The sequence below is a fragment of the Furipterus horrens genome, unplaced genomic scaffold (assembly GCF_987537825.1).
Source record: "Furipterus horrens unplaced genomic scaffold, mFurHor1.1.pri manual_scaffold_12, whole genome shotgun sequence".
In the NCBI taxonomy this organism is placed as follows: Eukaryota; Metazoa; Chordata; class Mammalia; order Chiroptera; family Furipteridae; genus Furipterus; species Furipterus horrens.
In genome coordinates, this window is record NW_028327182.1 from 66,065,210 (window position 1) to 66,081,781 (window position 16,572).

Sequence of the window (16,572 nt, forward strand, 5' to 3'; positions counted from 1 at the left end):
ACAAAATTTAGGAATACTTTACTTTTTTTACCTTCTCTGTACACCCTAGAATTTCAAAGGCGTATCTATATGTGCACATGTGAACTGGAAGCACAGAATGTCAGCAACTTTACCTTGGTTGCCTTTGACGTGAAAAAGACTTTTAAGTCTTCTTTATGTGAGTATATTGGCTTTATTGCAATTATTTCCATATGTTCATGCATCTTCTCTTTGGTATGTTTTCCTTTGCTCTTCAATATGTAAGGAACAGTAGAAGCAAAAAGGAAAATTATAAATTTCAAAAAAATAAATATTTATTGCTAGCTAGTAGGTATGTATTGTAAGAAATACAAAGACGACACGATGAGGGAACATGGAAGCGAACTACAGAAAGAGACAGATAATAAAAAATTTTTAAAAAAGCAGATAGCCGGGCTATGCAGTAGAGAAAAGGGACTATTGTGGTTACCTTAGATATTGAAAACCCAGTGATAGTAGTGGGGGTGTGATTCTAGATTCAAGGGTTTGAAATTTACCAAATGATAAAGAGAGTATTGATAGAAGGAATATAAGATCTAAGCCTGTTCACATGACACAAAAATCTTTACATAAAATTTTTCATATTTTTTTAGTTCTTTGCATATTATTATGTCAGATGTCTTCTAGGATGATTTCAAACATTACAAAGGTATAATTTATTTGAAAGTAAAGTCTTCCAAATTATGGTTCTCAATGGTTCATATGATCAGTGTTTTGTTTTTTGCTTTTCTTTTTTCATGTGCTGTGAATAATCATACATATTTGAAGTTACATTAATTTTAGACCATAAAATTTGCCTTAATATGGAGGAATGATCTTACCTAATGTATGGAAAAGAGTCACAAGAGGACTCTTCTTCACAGTACCTATCAATTTGATAAATACATATTGCTAGATATGTACTTAAAAGTTAAGAAATTGCATTATTTTAATAATGTTTTTCACTTCATCAGCAAGAAAAAATCGGTGCTCCATATTTTTTATCTGTGTCTCAGCAGTGCTATCAACCAGCTACATCTTAGTCTTATTGGTAGCTCTTTTTAATGGTCTTCTGGCTATAAAATACAAAAAAGCAGTTTTTGAGTTGTGCAGAAAAGTTATTTTTCCTCAAAAGAGAGATGTTAAATCTTTTTGTGACTAATACTAATTTGTGCATTTAAAAGCACAACCTAGAACCATATGAGATGTCATCAAGGTAAAGGGGAGAGAGAACTAAAAATGTTAGATACCCTTCAAAATTCTTTTAAATTTTCTGCTTAACTGAGGACTGCAGAGAGTATCACTGGAAGCAGAAAAGTTTTGATGTTTCATCTGATGTGAAAGTAGTCTAACATTTTAAAGCAATTTTAGTCTATTCCTTTTTATTTCCTAATAATAGAGTTCAAAATGGGTGGGTGTAAATAAGTGTGTTGAGATAGTTATGAAAGGTAAGGCACTTCTATTAAGCAAGTTCTATCAAGTACTTTGATCTAAATTTAAGCATTTGCAAATAAGGTCTGGGAAGAATGGAGAGATATGTACATCAGTCTTAGAAATCACGGCCATTTTCTCCTTTGCAGTCACCCTTTACATAAACACTTGGAAATAAAGCCAAGGTAATTGGTAAGGGCATGCCCTATTATTTCCACTATGGTGCCTGGCATTGAATTTAGAGGATGAACAAATGGAGAGTCCAAATCAGGGAAACAATGGATATAATCAGTAAGGCTGTCTGATAATGGAAAGACTGTCCCACAGTATAGTCATCTTGATAGCTGGATATCATCTTCGATGTTATAGAGATCTCAGATATGGGAGACCAGAAATACAATGATGCAATCTTACAATCCTTTTATTTCTATGATTCTATGCTATTTTACCTAGCACAAGCAACAGATCTGGAAATCAACTGACTGTATCATTCTATTCAAAAATGATCTTACCTAATGTTTGGAAAAGAGTCACAAGGGGATTCTTCACAGTTTCTATCAATTTGATAAATTCATATTGCTAGATGTGTACTTAAAAGTTAGGAAATTGCATTATTTTAATAATGTTTCTTGCTTCATCAGCAATCTAAAGATACTTGCTTGGGCTGGATGCAGAGTACTGAGATGCAGAGAGCTAAAGCCCATGCAAAAAGACTTTGTGCAGAGCTCCTGGAAAACTGGTAACACAAGCAATAATAAAAAGAGCCCACATTTTTGGAGCACTTTCTCTTTTCTTAGTTACTGTACTACTTCACATGCTGTGGCTCCTGTTATCCTCCAAATGATTTTATACAGTAGATGCGATTGTATCCCGATCGTTAGAGATAAATGAGCCAAGACTCAGAGAAGTTAAGTAACTTCCCTAAGGTCATACAGGTAGTTGGTTTTGGAGCAAGACTTTAAACTGAAACAGTCTAGCTTCAGAACCCATGTTCTTCTCTGCTCCGATATACTGTTTTTATTTTAGAGAGTGTTTTAAGCTAAAAGGAAAGCTTTTTGGTTCTGTGCCATTAAGAATTGACATAAAACAATTAAATGGCTAAGTTAAAAAGAGATTTGCTTTAATTATGAATTTTGAACAAGAACAAATGTTAAGACAAATTCCTTTCCGTGCTGTATTTTAAACCCCACATCAGGAAGATTGCATAGACCAGGAAGAAACGTGGAAATGAAGACACAGGGGAAGGTGAGACATGATGACAGGGCACAACTGAAAAACCACATAAGGTTTCATAGTCACCTACCGCTAGCAGTGCCACCTTTTTCTAATGAGAAAAGATTATAAATTAAAGCAGGAGCATTTGTAGTTTTCTGTATCTGAAAACAACTAACCATTTAAAAGAAGGTATAAAGGTACAGCATTCACATTGCATAGTGTGAGCCCACTAATTCTCAATCCACTTAGCTTTCATGAAATCTTGAATTAAAGGACCTTTGTGGGTATTGAAATAGATATCCGAGTGAAAAACATCCCCAACGTACAATTCCAGCCAAAGTCTGGGGGCATAAAAAAGGAGAAAAATACCAATAAGAGGTTTGCTTCCAGAGTTACGAAGGCATATTTCTGTTTGGCTCTGCTACATGTTACACAAGCAAATCTTAGGCAGGAAGAGCTGAGCAACAATCAATACTAGCAAAATTGAATTTAGTGCCTGAACAACTACATTTACCACAGAAGGCCACATGAAAAGAAGGAGAGAAAAAATGGGGGAAGAGGGAAAGCTTAAAATAACACACACGCAAAGTGCTATTTCATTTCTAACATAAAACTATCAAATAATAAAGTGAACAAGAATTTTATCCCATTCTATTTTAAAATTTTTTATTATTTAAATGTAATTATAGAATCATAATCTTCATTTAGAATCTACTTTGCATCCAACCTTTGACCCAATGAAAGAATAATTTCTTCTGCATTATTTTTCTTGAAAGTCTTTGTTTAAAATTTATTCATCATTTAAAAATGCATCCTTTTTTAATGGCAAGGGAAAATTAACTGTATAGATATTTCAAAAAGCAATGAGTAAAATAATCAGAGTTGGGAAGAGTATAATTCATAAAATATGCATAAGACAACTAACAAATCACTTTTAAAACTTAGTTATTCTCAAACTAAATGAAAAAAGAACCATGATTAAGAATCTACAACCTATTTGTAAAATGACAAAGAATAAGAGTTCTAGATAATATAATAGTATTATCTTGTTGTACCACATGAGCTTATTCTATTATTGCATTCCTTTAACTACATTATTTGAATTATTACATTACTATACAAATTTCATGACAAATAGAACAACAATAGAAATAAAGAAGTATATACTGAAAAATCTTTAACTTTCCAGTGGTATAGGTTAAGTACGGATTTCAGTATTCATAGTCTCAAGTGAAAAATTAGACATTAGGGCCAATGTTATATTTTAAATGGATCCAGCACAAATTGGCATTTTTGTATGCTCCATTTTCAAAGAGTGATAAATTGACATACTCTTCCAAATACTCTCTATCTTTCCTCCTTATATTTTCAAATAAGACAAATTTGCATCTCGTTAGAATCAAACAACAAAGGAGATTTTCCTGGAGCTTTGGTGAGCCCCCTCCACCAAACAAACCTGGCGACTTTGCCTGTATCTTCAGGCACAAGACAACACCACCTGCACAGCAAGCAGAGTCTGGGCCAGGGATGACCTGATTACCCTTTCACATGGGATAATGTCCTTGAGGTGACAGTATTTTACTTTAATGAGGATGCCAATGTTATCAACATTAAAGACAGGCTGGACGGCCAGCCTGGCCAGGCAGAAGGTTTCTGTCAGCCAGCTCTGTGCGGGGCAGAGCATTGACTCCTGTGGAAAAGCAGCAGAGCAGTCCCCTTCAAGAGCATCTGTTCTCCTTCACCAAGGACTACTTGGCCTTGCTAAGAGCAACTGCAAATGACTTCCCCAGAGTCCTTACTACTTTATCTAGGTATAAGCTCAACAAAAGAAAAATAGAAGACTAAGTTCTTCTACTCCTTTGCTTTAAACTTTTTAAATACCTTTCAACATGGTTATTCTTAAGAACTGGTCTGTGACATCTCTATTTTGGGTAATTACGGTTTGACTGATTGACACCCAGAATTCCTTCCTTAGACTTCAGACAGATTTGACATGATAATCCCAATGCTCTGCTTTCTTGAATGTTAATAAGCCACAGTGCAGCTCTCAGGATCTCTTTCCTCTCTACTTCCTTCATCCTAATGATTTTCACATTAAATGAACACCCCACTTATCCTTCCTCCAAATGTTGAAACCTGAAAATCTCTGTAACGTCCACTTTTTATTTTTCTCATTCTTTGTCTGTGTAATTTTGTCTTAAACTACTTTAATTAACTAAAGCAGCATGATATCACTAATTATTTTACAAGCTATTAGAAATCTAACTAGAATTGATAAAATAAGCGATATTATCAAAGTGCAATGCATCCAATGCAAAATAATTTATTTTTATGATCTATAGAAATATCATTTTAAAGGATATGTTAAAGCAAATGTTTTTCAAAAAATTATGACATAACTTTATGAAATAAATGGTAGAAATTAATATTATTCTACTCAGTTCAATTAATACTTAGTGTGGGTTTACCACATGAAAGGCATTAGTTAATATTATCTTCCCTGTTCAGGAAACATGTGAAGTTTTCTTCACTTGTAAGTACTATCATGATGATTGATGCCATTTTACAGAGATAACACTACAAAACAAAAGAACATGTCTCATATATGAATTCAACTTGCTATCTCCTAATGGTGCTTCAGAGCAATTTGCAGCAGGTACCCATGTCTGCTGCCTCCTGCTCCTCCTCTGACCTCTGCCCCAATGCCATCTGCTCAAGGTGGTGGGAAAGGTGGGAAAGACTGATGTCTCCACAGCCTGCTACTGCTGGGTGCTCTGTGCTTTGGGCTGGAGTTTGTCCCAGGTCACAACATTCTGTCTGGTTTCAGATATGCCTTCTGCAAACAGACACAGATAAAGGGTATGGTATGAAAATAAAGGTTCAGGGAATTATCAGAGTTTTTCAGGCTCACAGAGTAGGCAGCCTCCATTTTCTCTACAGAGGAGAACATTTAAAATATTCCAGGGTAGCTGTATTTAGCCAGAGGTCAGTCTCTTCTGATAATGTGCAAGGTTCTTGTCAAGATAAAGGAGAAGAAAAGCATGGTTGTTTTCCCTGGAACAGTCCAGTCATACCAGAGCTGTAAACTCCCAGGTTAGGAGAGCTCCTAGAACTCATATCTTCATTTTAAAAAATTGAACACAGACATAAAGTGGTGTGTTCTCAATGCTACACATCAAATTAGTGGAATATAAACTATAATCTATTTAGCAATTAAATTATATTTGACAATATAATTATATCCCTGGGACATAGTACACATTTACACATAATAATATGTTATCCTCTCTTTTATTTGTCTGTCCTTGATTATTTAATGAGACATTATGCTAAACACACCCAAAATATAGAATTTATCCATTACAAATAATTTAGATTAGCCTCTTAATTTAAAATTACAGCAATAGGAATATTTATTTAATAAGAAAGGCTGAAGATAGGTATGGAGAAAGTTAAACTCTGTGAACACTTCTAAAACATACATTTAGGGTATATGTATATAGAATATTAAAGCTCTAAGTATGAACTTGAGAGCTCTGATAAGGCAAATCTAGTAGGAAAGTTAACTTTTGTTAAAAAATATAACTTAGAAGTCACTCTAGGTCAAAATGAAGGGTTAATGTAGAAATGTTTAAGAATTGAATTGTATCTTTACAAAATTCATACTTGGGTTAAAACCCCAACCCCCAACACCTCAGAATGTGACTCTGATTGGAAATAGGACCTTAAAATAAATGATCAAGTTACAAGGAGGCCATAATCCATATGACTGGTATCTTTATAATACTAGAAAATTAGAACACAGACAGGGACAAAGGGAAAACCATGTGAGGACATAGGCTAACGATGGCCAACTATAAATCAAGAAGAGAGGCCTCAGAAGAAATAGCCTGCCAGTACTTTAATCTTGGTCTGGTTTTGCCAACACAAATCTAGTCTCTAGAAGTGTGAGAAAGTAAGTTTCTGTAGCGTAAGCCACCCAGTCTGTGAGCCTTTGTTATGGTAGCCCTATTGAATCAATACAAATGATTCCCAGAAAAAATAAAAATAAATAAAAACAATGTCTGTGGTAGGTGGATATTAAATAATAAATTAAAAGAACAATTTCAAAACAATGGAACTTCCATTCATTCATGCAATAATTACTTCTTGAGTTCCTACTACAAGTATGTACTACACACTAAGGAGATATAACTTCATGAAGTTAGTAGTAAACCAGAAAAATAGGTGTTAAACAAGTATCATAATTATTTAAAATATTGGAATAAACAATTCTGGGACCCTGCTAATGTGTCCAGGCACATTTTTGGGTGTTTTTCATGCATCATTTAATTTCATTCTCCCAATACAAAATGGTTATATGCTATATAATGCTTAAGAGACCCTCACCTCCTGAGTGCTAGATCAGCTGTGCCACTCACTATTTATATGAATTTGGGCAGGTTACTTTCTTTATCTCAATTTCAGTTTCTAAACTATAAAACAGAGATAACAATAAAAATTATAAGGTTGTTATATTTACAGGAGTTCATGCCTTTAGAGAAGGTATTTTAGTAAGTGCCTATTGATTAGCATCTGGATTACAAAGGAAGGAAGAGATATGGAAAGATATAGGTACTTTATTCAGACTACACAGTGCCTCTTCCTTCTGTGAATCCAGCTTACACATCTGGCATTTTTTGCTCTATGTAAGATCAAAGTCTTTGTTGCATCACCTTGAGCATCACTTTATTTGCATGGGAAATTAAAGCAATATTCTTAAAGTTACTGAACTTCCTGGGATCTTCTTTCTTGAAAACTGGGATATACAGGGGTGAGAAAAAGTAGACTTACAGTTGTTCATATGGAAAATAATACAAATATTAATAAATAATAATACAAAAATAAACTCTGTGTTCCATGCACTCACAACTGTAAACCTACTTTTACTCATCCTGTATAATGAACACTTCCAGTCCGTACCCATTGTTTTGTTTCCTTTATTTTTTGAAATACTCTTGTGAGAATTTTCTCAGATTCAGCCTCTGTGCTGTGAAATAATTCTATTGTTATCCCATCCACCCCTGGTGATTTACTTTTTCCCAATACTTTCAAAGTATCTCACTTCACTTTCTAGAAACAGAAGTTCTTCCTCATAGGGATCTTGCTCAGAGGTGTCTGTCATCCATTTATCTATTCTGTACAGATTTTCAGTATACTGTTTCCACCTTCCCTTTATTTCCTCCTGGTCAGATAATGTGCTTCCTTGGTGGTCATTCAGCATTACTAGTCCAGGTGTGAATTTTCCTTTCAGATCTTGAATCTTCTAGAAGAAATCTTCTGGTTCTCATTTTTTATTATTCTCCCCCATCTCCTTAAATTGACTGTGTAACAGTTGTCTCTGTGTGATAGTTGTTAAAAAAGTGTGTCCAGGATTCCAATCCTGCTTTTGTCACCTTTTACTTTTGCTCCTATCCTGTCTTTAACAATTTTTAATATTTCTTCTGTCATTCATCTCATTTTTCTTTCCTTTTTACGTTATGACATTGCTTTTCTCTTTCTTCCCTGATAATGTTTCTAGTTTTAACCACCAGTTCTTTTGGTTCCTGGTCAATTACGTTTAATGTTGCACATCTGTTGCATATGTGGGCTTTAAATTCATCAGGAGTGTTATGTACCTCGTTTTGGCACTACCATTCTTGTAGTGCTTTTCTTCAGCTTTAGTCTCATGTCTGATATTAATAATTCATGGTCAGTATCACAATATGCTCCTGGTCTTGCTTTTGCAGAGAGAATACAGCTTCTCCATCTCCTGGTTCCAAATACATAGACTATTTGGTTTCTATATTGGCTATCTGGTGATGCTCATGTCCATAGTCATCCATTTGGTTGTTAGAAGCATACGTTTGTAGTTGACAAGTTGTTGGCTTCACAGGAATCCATGAACCAATCTCCTGCCTCAATCCTGACCCCTTGTCCAAAATTTTGGAGGACACATGACTCTGCTTTATTTCCTACTTTTGCATTCCAATCACATATAATTATCAACATGTTTTATTTTGATGTATGATCAAGTTCTTCTTGGATACTTGCATAAAATCTTTCAATTTCATCTTTCTCAGCCTCTGTAGTTATAGCATAGACTTGAATAATGGCTATGTTAATAGGTTTTCATAGAAGTCTGACCTTGCGTGATACCCTCTGTCTGTGCTACATCTTGCCTCAATATTAAAGCCAATTTTTTTCTAAGTTTGTCATTTCTAGAGTAGAGCTTTTTATAGTTGCCTGACTGGAAATGTCCCACTTCAGTCCACCTTAGTTTGCTAACACCAAACACTGGAATTATTAAATGTTCTATTTCTCATTTCTCATTTCCAGTTTACCTTGGCTCATGCTTCTTGTGATCCAGGTTCTGATTGTATTACATATGTGGTGCAGCATTGTCCTTCCCTTTTGTCTTTTGTGCGCATCAGCCACTAGATGTCCTCTGACTTTGTTTACTTGTGTTATTGGCAACCATACTATTCATACTTGTTGTGTGCTCCTCCTCAGTAACTGTTTGAGTGCTGTCTGACCTGGGAGTCTCATCTTTCAGCTCTATCTTGTATTTCATTTTAGACTGTTTTAATATTGGGTTTTTAGGGTAAAATGAAAAGAAGAAAATAAAAAGCCAACATTGCCTCCTGCTGCAGTTTTTGGGTGGTTCCAAATCACATGCTCTTGGGTCTGTGGTGTCTCAAATACCAAAAGCATACAAAATGTAAGACACCTGGGGGTATTCTCCAGCTGATTAAAATATGCCATCAACAGAGCTAAAAGCATAGTTATCATAAAACATGTTAATTCTCAATGTTTTTGAAATCAGAACTGAAAAGTGCCATTGGTGTCCTACCTGATCACTAGCCAGTTACAGCATCTCCAAAGCTTGAGATAAAACAGTAGAGGGAGCTGGAATACTTGACATTGATATCGGATCAAAAGCTTTCTGTAGTTTTAATAAATGTAGTGAAACCTACTGGATGAGTACGTGAATTCTCTTCAGCCTCTCGTTAACTCTGTAATCATGAGTACATAAATGAGCACCTCTGTGCCTCAGTTTCTTTCTATATGTAAAAATTGGCTATTAATGATACTCAGCTCATTGGTTGTTTGTGAAGATTTAATAATTAATACGAAAAAAATCCTTAAAAGTGTCTGGCATACAATAGTCATCTATACTGATGTTGTTTGGAAAGCTTGCACAAATTCATGCTGTGTTACTATATGTAAAATCCTATAAGTCAATTAATTATTCCAATATTTGGTTTCTTTGTCTGCAAATGGGAATATATTTTACAGGTTTTATTGAAATTGATAATATGAAAATCATACAAAGTGCAATCCCACAATGATTAGCAGAGAATTGGCACACACACAAAAAAGAAACAGTTTCCTTCTTTTTTCCAGAAGACTAATCACATGTAACTTTTCTCAAGGTCTTGATGGAAGCAGTAAAGCATGTCAAAGAAGTACCTTGACTGAAACAAGTGAGAATATATGCCGACTCTGCAAGATCTTGGGAAATCTTATTTTCCAATTAGCACCACTCTTGCTGTTTAAAAACCTCTAATTCCTTTAACCCCTAGATAAACATAACAGTCGCTTGCCCCTACTATTTAAATTGGTTTAATTTGGCATTTAGAGCCCATTTCTTAGCTTATATTACCAGCTCAGTAAAAATATGTAAATAGGACTTCCAGCCAAGATGGAGGCGTAGACAGACATGCTGCACTTCCCTTCACAACTAAGAAGGAACACAACTACCTCAAAACTAGAGTCAACCAGAAGTTCCAGAAAAATAAAGCTTCATGGAAGTCTAATAAACAAAGATATAAAGAAGAAATGCTCATCCAGGCAGGTAGGAGGGGCAGAGCGAAGGCGAAGAGGATGCGGTGTGGTTGTGGCAGTGGCAGCGTCAGTGGCAGGCCACCAGAAAATGCAGTCACACATTTAAGAAAATCAGGAGAGACACTTGGGGAGCATTCCCAGCCACAGATCAGGCCTGCAGCTCACGGTTCTAGCACTGGGGAAAATAAGAGCCTCGTTGCTTCTGACTGTGCAAACCAGTGAGGGTTGGGGCAGAGGAAGAACCTGCTAGTCTCTCAGCAGAGCCCATTTGTTTGAAGGGTCCCCACGATCCTAGAACATCCACAGACCCACCCACTCTGGGAACAATGCCCAGGGCAACAGCTAGAAAGGCACCGGTTCCATATGGAGGTGGGAGAGGTGCATGAAAGAGGGGTGAGTGCTGAGAGGGTGGCATTGTACCCTCTCAGACCCCTCCCCTCCACACAGTGCCAGAGCATGGTGAAATGGGTAGCTCTGTACTAACAAACACTCAAGGCTGCGCCCCTTACAATGTAACAGAAGCAACAGCTTACTTAAGATGCAGGGGCAAATAAACACAGGAGCCTGTCAAGATGAGGAGACTGAGAAGTATGGCCCAAAAGAGGGGATGGATTAAGGTTCCCGTGGGAGAACTAAGTGACGAGGAGATAGAAAACCTAACAGTGCAGAGTTCAAAACACTGGTGATAAAGATGGTCACAGGCTTGACAGATAAACTTGGGTATGACAAACGCATAAGGGAAGAAGTGAAGGCTATGCTAAGTGAAATGAAGGAAAATCCACAAAAAACCAACGGTGAAGGGAAGGAAGCCAGGGTTCAAATCAATGTTTTAGTTCATAAGGAAGAAGAAAACAGTCAACCAGTACAGAAAGAGAAAACAATAATTGAAAAAAATGAGAAGAGGCTTAGGAACCTCTGGGACAACTTTAAACGTTCCAATATTCAAATCATAGGCGTGCCAGAAGGAGAAGAAGAAGAGCAAGAAATTGAAAAAATAATGAAGGAAAACTGCCCATATTCGGGGAAGGAAATAGACATACAAGTCCAGGAAGCACAGAGAGTCCCAAACAAGCCAGATCCAAAGAGCACCACAGAAAGACACATCATCATTAAAATGCCAAAGCTTCAATATAAAGAGAAAATCTTAAAAGCAGCAAGAGAAAAAGAGAGTTACTTACAAAGGGGTGCCTATAAGACTATCAGCTGATTTCTCAAAAGAAACTTTGCAGGCAAGAAGGGACTGGCAAGAAATATTCAATGTGATGAAAAGCAAGGACCTACAACCAAGACTACTCTATCCAGCAAAGCTATCATTTAGAATGGAAGGGCAGATGAAGTGCTTCCCAGACAAGGCAAAGCTAGAAGATTTCATCATCACCAAACCATTATTATATGAAATCTTAAAAGGACTTATGTAAGAAAAAGAAGATCAAAACTATGTACACTAAAATGACAACAAACTCACAGCTGACAACAAACTCACAGCTATCAACAACTGAATCTAAAAAATAAAAACAAAATCCAACTAAGCAAACCAGAAAAGGAACAGAGTCATGGATATGGGGATCATTTGGAGGGTTTTCAGCTAGGAGGGAAGGGGAGAAATGGGGAAATGGTGCAGAAACTAAGATGCATAATTGATTGGTACAAAATAGACAGGCAGAAGTTAAGAATAATATAGGGGCTGTGGCGGTGCGTGGGGACCTGGTGCGGTGTCTGCAGAGATGACGAGAAACTGCTAAACTTCTGTGGAAGCGAAGTAGAATTTCATAAGAACATAATGGATGGAGAAGAGAAAACCTATGGTGGCTGTGAAGGCCCTGATGCCATGTATGTCAAATTGGTATCTTCAGATGGTCACGAATTTATTGTAAAGCGAGAACATGCGTTAACATCAGGAACAATAAAAGCCATGTTGAGTGGCCCAGGTCAGTTTGCTGAGAATGAAACTAATGAAGTCAATTTTAGAGAAATCCCCTCACATGTGCTATCAAAAGTATGCATGTATTTTACTTACAAGGTTCTCTACACTAACAGATCCACGGAGATTCTCAATTCCCAATTGCACCTGAAATTGCACTGGAACTGCTGATGGCTGCGAACTTCCTAGATTGTTAAATAAAATAAATTATAATAAACTGTAACTTTTTTCAGTATTTAATACCTGTAGTTCAGTTAGAATTTTTTTTCATATGTAACATGTTCCCTGTGTGCAGTTGAACTTTAAAGTTCATTGCAAAGCAGATTATCGTTTCTTCTTTTGCATAGCAGAGTTGAAATTTGTTTGCTACATCAACAAATTAAGGACATTTTCACAAATTGAGAAATAAACAAATACGCCAGTTGTAAGTTGTTTTGCCTTATCCTTTGGATGTCATTTTTAAAATAAGAGCGATGGTGATATAATAAATGTTAAAATTTAGTCATAAATGAACATATTCTACAGGTAAATATTGGGGCTATGTATTTTTATGTTTTTAGTGTTTTTTAAAACCTGATCTTGTAGTCGTCATTAGCATTACTAGAATTATGCAAATAATTGCATTATAAACAAGTTTATAACTTAGCCAAATATTGATTTTTATAACTGTCAAAGACATGAGTTGAAATTTCTTATGTGTCTTTTGATAAACTGCAATATTGTTTAAGTATATCTTGTTTTTTTGTTTATTGCTACAATTCAAGAACTTTATTTAAAAGCAATTTTGGAAGATTACTAGGTACAGCTTTTGGAACAGTGACTTTTTGAACTGTAGCCACATGGTCAGTAAGTAAATTACATGACCTTGATTTCATGTGTACCGTGCATTTTGGCCAATCCAAAGTACTGTACTTTCATTGACTATAAAGCTTCCTTTGCAATATTCAAAAAAAAAAAAAGTTAAGAATAATATAGGAAAGGGTGAAGCCAAGGAACTTAAATGCATGAACTAAGGGGGTAAGATTGCTGGAGGGAAGTGGGGTGCTGGGCAGAGGGGAGCAAAGGGAAAAAAATTGGAACTACTGTAACAACATAATCAATAGAATATATATATCTTTAAAGTATGTAAATATATCTTCAAAGAGGGTCTTGTATAACCAGGAAAAGACCCTTGATCAAAGACTTTCTGGCTCTAAGCGTGGAATTGGCCTTCCTGCCTTTCCCTTCTCCACATATTCTCATAAGCAACCTGGTGTCCTCACTGAAGTGGTGATGAAAACCGTAGGGCAGGGAGGACCCCTGCTGGGAAGGTCCTTCAGTCTTCCTCTTCCGTGCCCTGCTCCAGGTGAGCACCCAGCAGGATCTGTCAGGCTCTGACAGCAAGAAGGAATGAAAGGGAAATATGCAAGAACAGCTAAACACATTTGGTACGAGGAATTTGTTTTTAGTTATTTTATAGAATAAAGTAGCATGTTATTTTTTGCCAGTGGTAAATTACTTTTCTTTCATAATATTTAAACAAGTTATGGATAATGTGTTTTGAATTAATTTACATTTATTTAAATTAATTGATCAACATTAATTAACACAGAATTCGTAAATAATTTAAAGTTATAGCCATGTGCACATTATTTATGTCTCTCTGTTTATATAAAGATCAATTTTGCAGTATGGCATTGTGGAAACAATACCACAGTAAGAAGACGTGGTTTACAGAATCTCTTATTCTTTAGATGTGAGGCTTGAGTAGGTTACATAAACACCCTGGTCTTTTTCTAAATGTATTAAATTTGTTGGACAGATGATCTCTCAAATATTATCCAATTTCTGTTCTATTAGAAAAAGTACTAATATTACCTGACATCAATTGTACCTCCAAAGAATTTCTAGAACATCTTTAAGTTGTTCCTTCCTTCCCTAGGTTGAGCCACCTTCCATCTTAGCTACGTAATTACATTCTGGCTTCAACACTATCCATCTTTACAGAGTGGGCAGGGAGTGTGACCCAAATTTCACCATTCCCTTCGCTGCTTTTGCTGTCCTACACTGCACTGAGAATTAAGTACACCCAGTGTCTCATATCTAAGAACTTGCATGCTCTGACTGCTGTCTGCTCTATGTCATTTTCTTGGGTCTCTCTCTCTCTAGTTGGCCACTTCATGGTTATTTCATATTTTCAAACAGGTAAAACTCTTTCTGCATCTTATACATTTTATATGCTAAAATACTACCTGTTCTGTCCCCCAACTCTTCATTCCTTTTTTTTTTTTTTTCTGGTTTCAGTGAATGCCATCTCATCAGAAAGAGCTCCCACTGTTCAACTTGGCCCCAACCCTGGTAGTTTCTTCTATTGAATGTATCACAATGTGTGCAGGCTATGTCTTCATATGCTTGATTACTATGTGTCCTTGTCAAGATCCTGAGCCTTCTAGGGCCATGTCTTACTTCATTTGTTGCCCAGCATTGAACATAATATGGTAGAAACTTACTAAGTATTTTAAAAGAAATAGACAAATAAATAAGCTATGCATTTGTGCATAGAAAGAGCTAGAGAAGGGCCTTCAAATGTTTAATGCTATCTCCTCTTCCAAATTCCTTATTTGTTTTAAAGTTTTATTTATTTATTTATTTATTTTACCTATAGTATTGGATGAAAATACTGAACATGTAAGCAGGGCTGACAGTCAAGCATCAGTAAACTGAAGGGTACTCTCTGTTGTGGCTCCAGGAGACAGCTAAAAGCAGGAGAAAGAGATGTGATATCCCTATTTGATTCCCATGCTGTGAGTTCTGTGACATGTTCATTTTGTCAAAGAATGCTGTGTGGTTAAAGGATATTTCCCATTTATCCCTGTCTCTCCTTCCCTAATCCAATCACTGAGGAAAAATACTGGATAAAGCTCAGTGCCAAAAGCTTCTGAGCTCACAAATACCAAGTTAGCCTTGTGGACTATAAGAAAGTTGCCTGTTGTATTAAACTCATCAATTAAAAAGCATATCTAAAACTTTGAAACAATCTGTGCCAACATTTTGTGTGAAAATTTGCTATAATTTTCCCTCAATAGTACTCATTTCAAATCCAGTAATAAATTATTCCACTGTTCATATTGACTCTGTGAAATGACACTGCCAAAAACCTGAGCTGGAACAATGTTAGGATGTTGATAAGATAAGTATTAATTGCTATGGTGATTTTGCTTGGGAAAAAGATGTAATTTATGATTATAAAAAAGTACACCATCAATATAGTATGTATGTACTGTCATTATAGTTGTGCATTCATGGCACTACTTATTATTTAAATGCTATTTGAACTTTATCATAGTGACCTCACATCTTTCAAGATTACATTCCTTTCCCTCTGAAAAACAAGAAAAGGTAAATATGAATTTTATGTAAGCAATTGTTAAAAAGTCAAAGGAAAGACATATTGAGTCTTTGCTTACCAATTTTGTTTAGCTGTTAAGAGTTATTATCTGGTCCTAACTGATAATCAGCAGACAGCATGCTGATAAGTATACCTTTCCTATTATTTATTTTACTAATAGCCAATGTCCTCATGCTTCAATGTGGATGACTCCAAAATTTATACCTCTATGACTAATGCTGCCTCTCTTGTAAGGTCTGGTGCCAAATTCTAAATGAAACATAGACATTTCCTCTGAAGGAGCAGTAGTATCACCTCAAACTTGAACTCAGTACATATAAAGAAAAATTACCACCTTACTCCTCAAACCAACATTTCCTTCCCTCTAGATCTGCAGATTTTGGTGGTACTCAGAGTGTTGTCCTCTTACTTCATCCATGTGCCTCTATCTCATTCTGCACAAACAACAATATTCTGCTTCTCTGAAATCCAGAGAATTTTATACGCTCTTCATCTGTGCACTTTTTAAAAATTTATTTCAAGACATTTTTCAAGTGGTATGAAATATTTTACTTGCCAGTATAAGTATTCCTTACAACAACAAAGACAAACATAATTTTCTTCAACCTTCAAGGCCCAGCTCTCTCCCAGCTTATCTCTCCTCCATATCTTAGAACTATTTTTAATACATTTTACATTAAACTGTGATTTTGTTATATTTATTTTTGTAATTACATTTTATTGATCATGCTATTACAACAATCCCAATTTTCCC

The 16,572-nt window shown here is 35.7% G+C and overlaps 1 protein-coding gene and 1 pseudogene across 2 annotated transcripts in view; one reads left to right on the forward strand and one right to left on the reverse strand.

The window, feature by feature from the left end:
* NALF1 (NALCN channel auxiliary factor 1) overlaps positions 1 to 16,572 on the reverse strand; it is a 685,344-nt gene that overhangs the window by 84,825 nt on the left and 583,947 nt on the right. The window lies entirely within an intron of this gene.
* Positions 12,228 to 12,653, forward strand: LOC149996296 (elongin-C pseudogene; annotated as a pseudogene).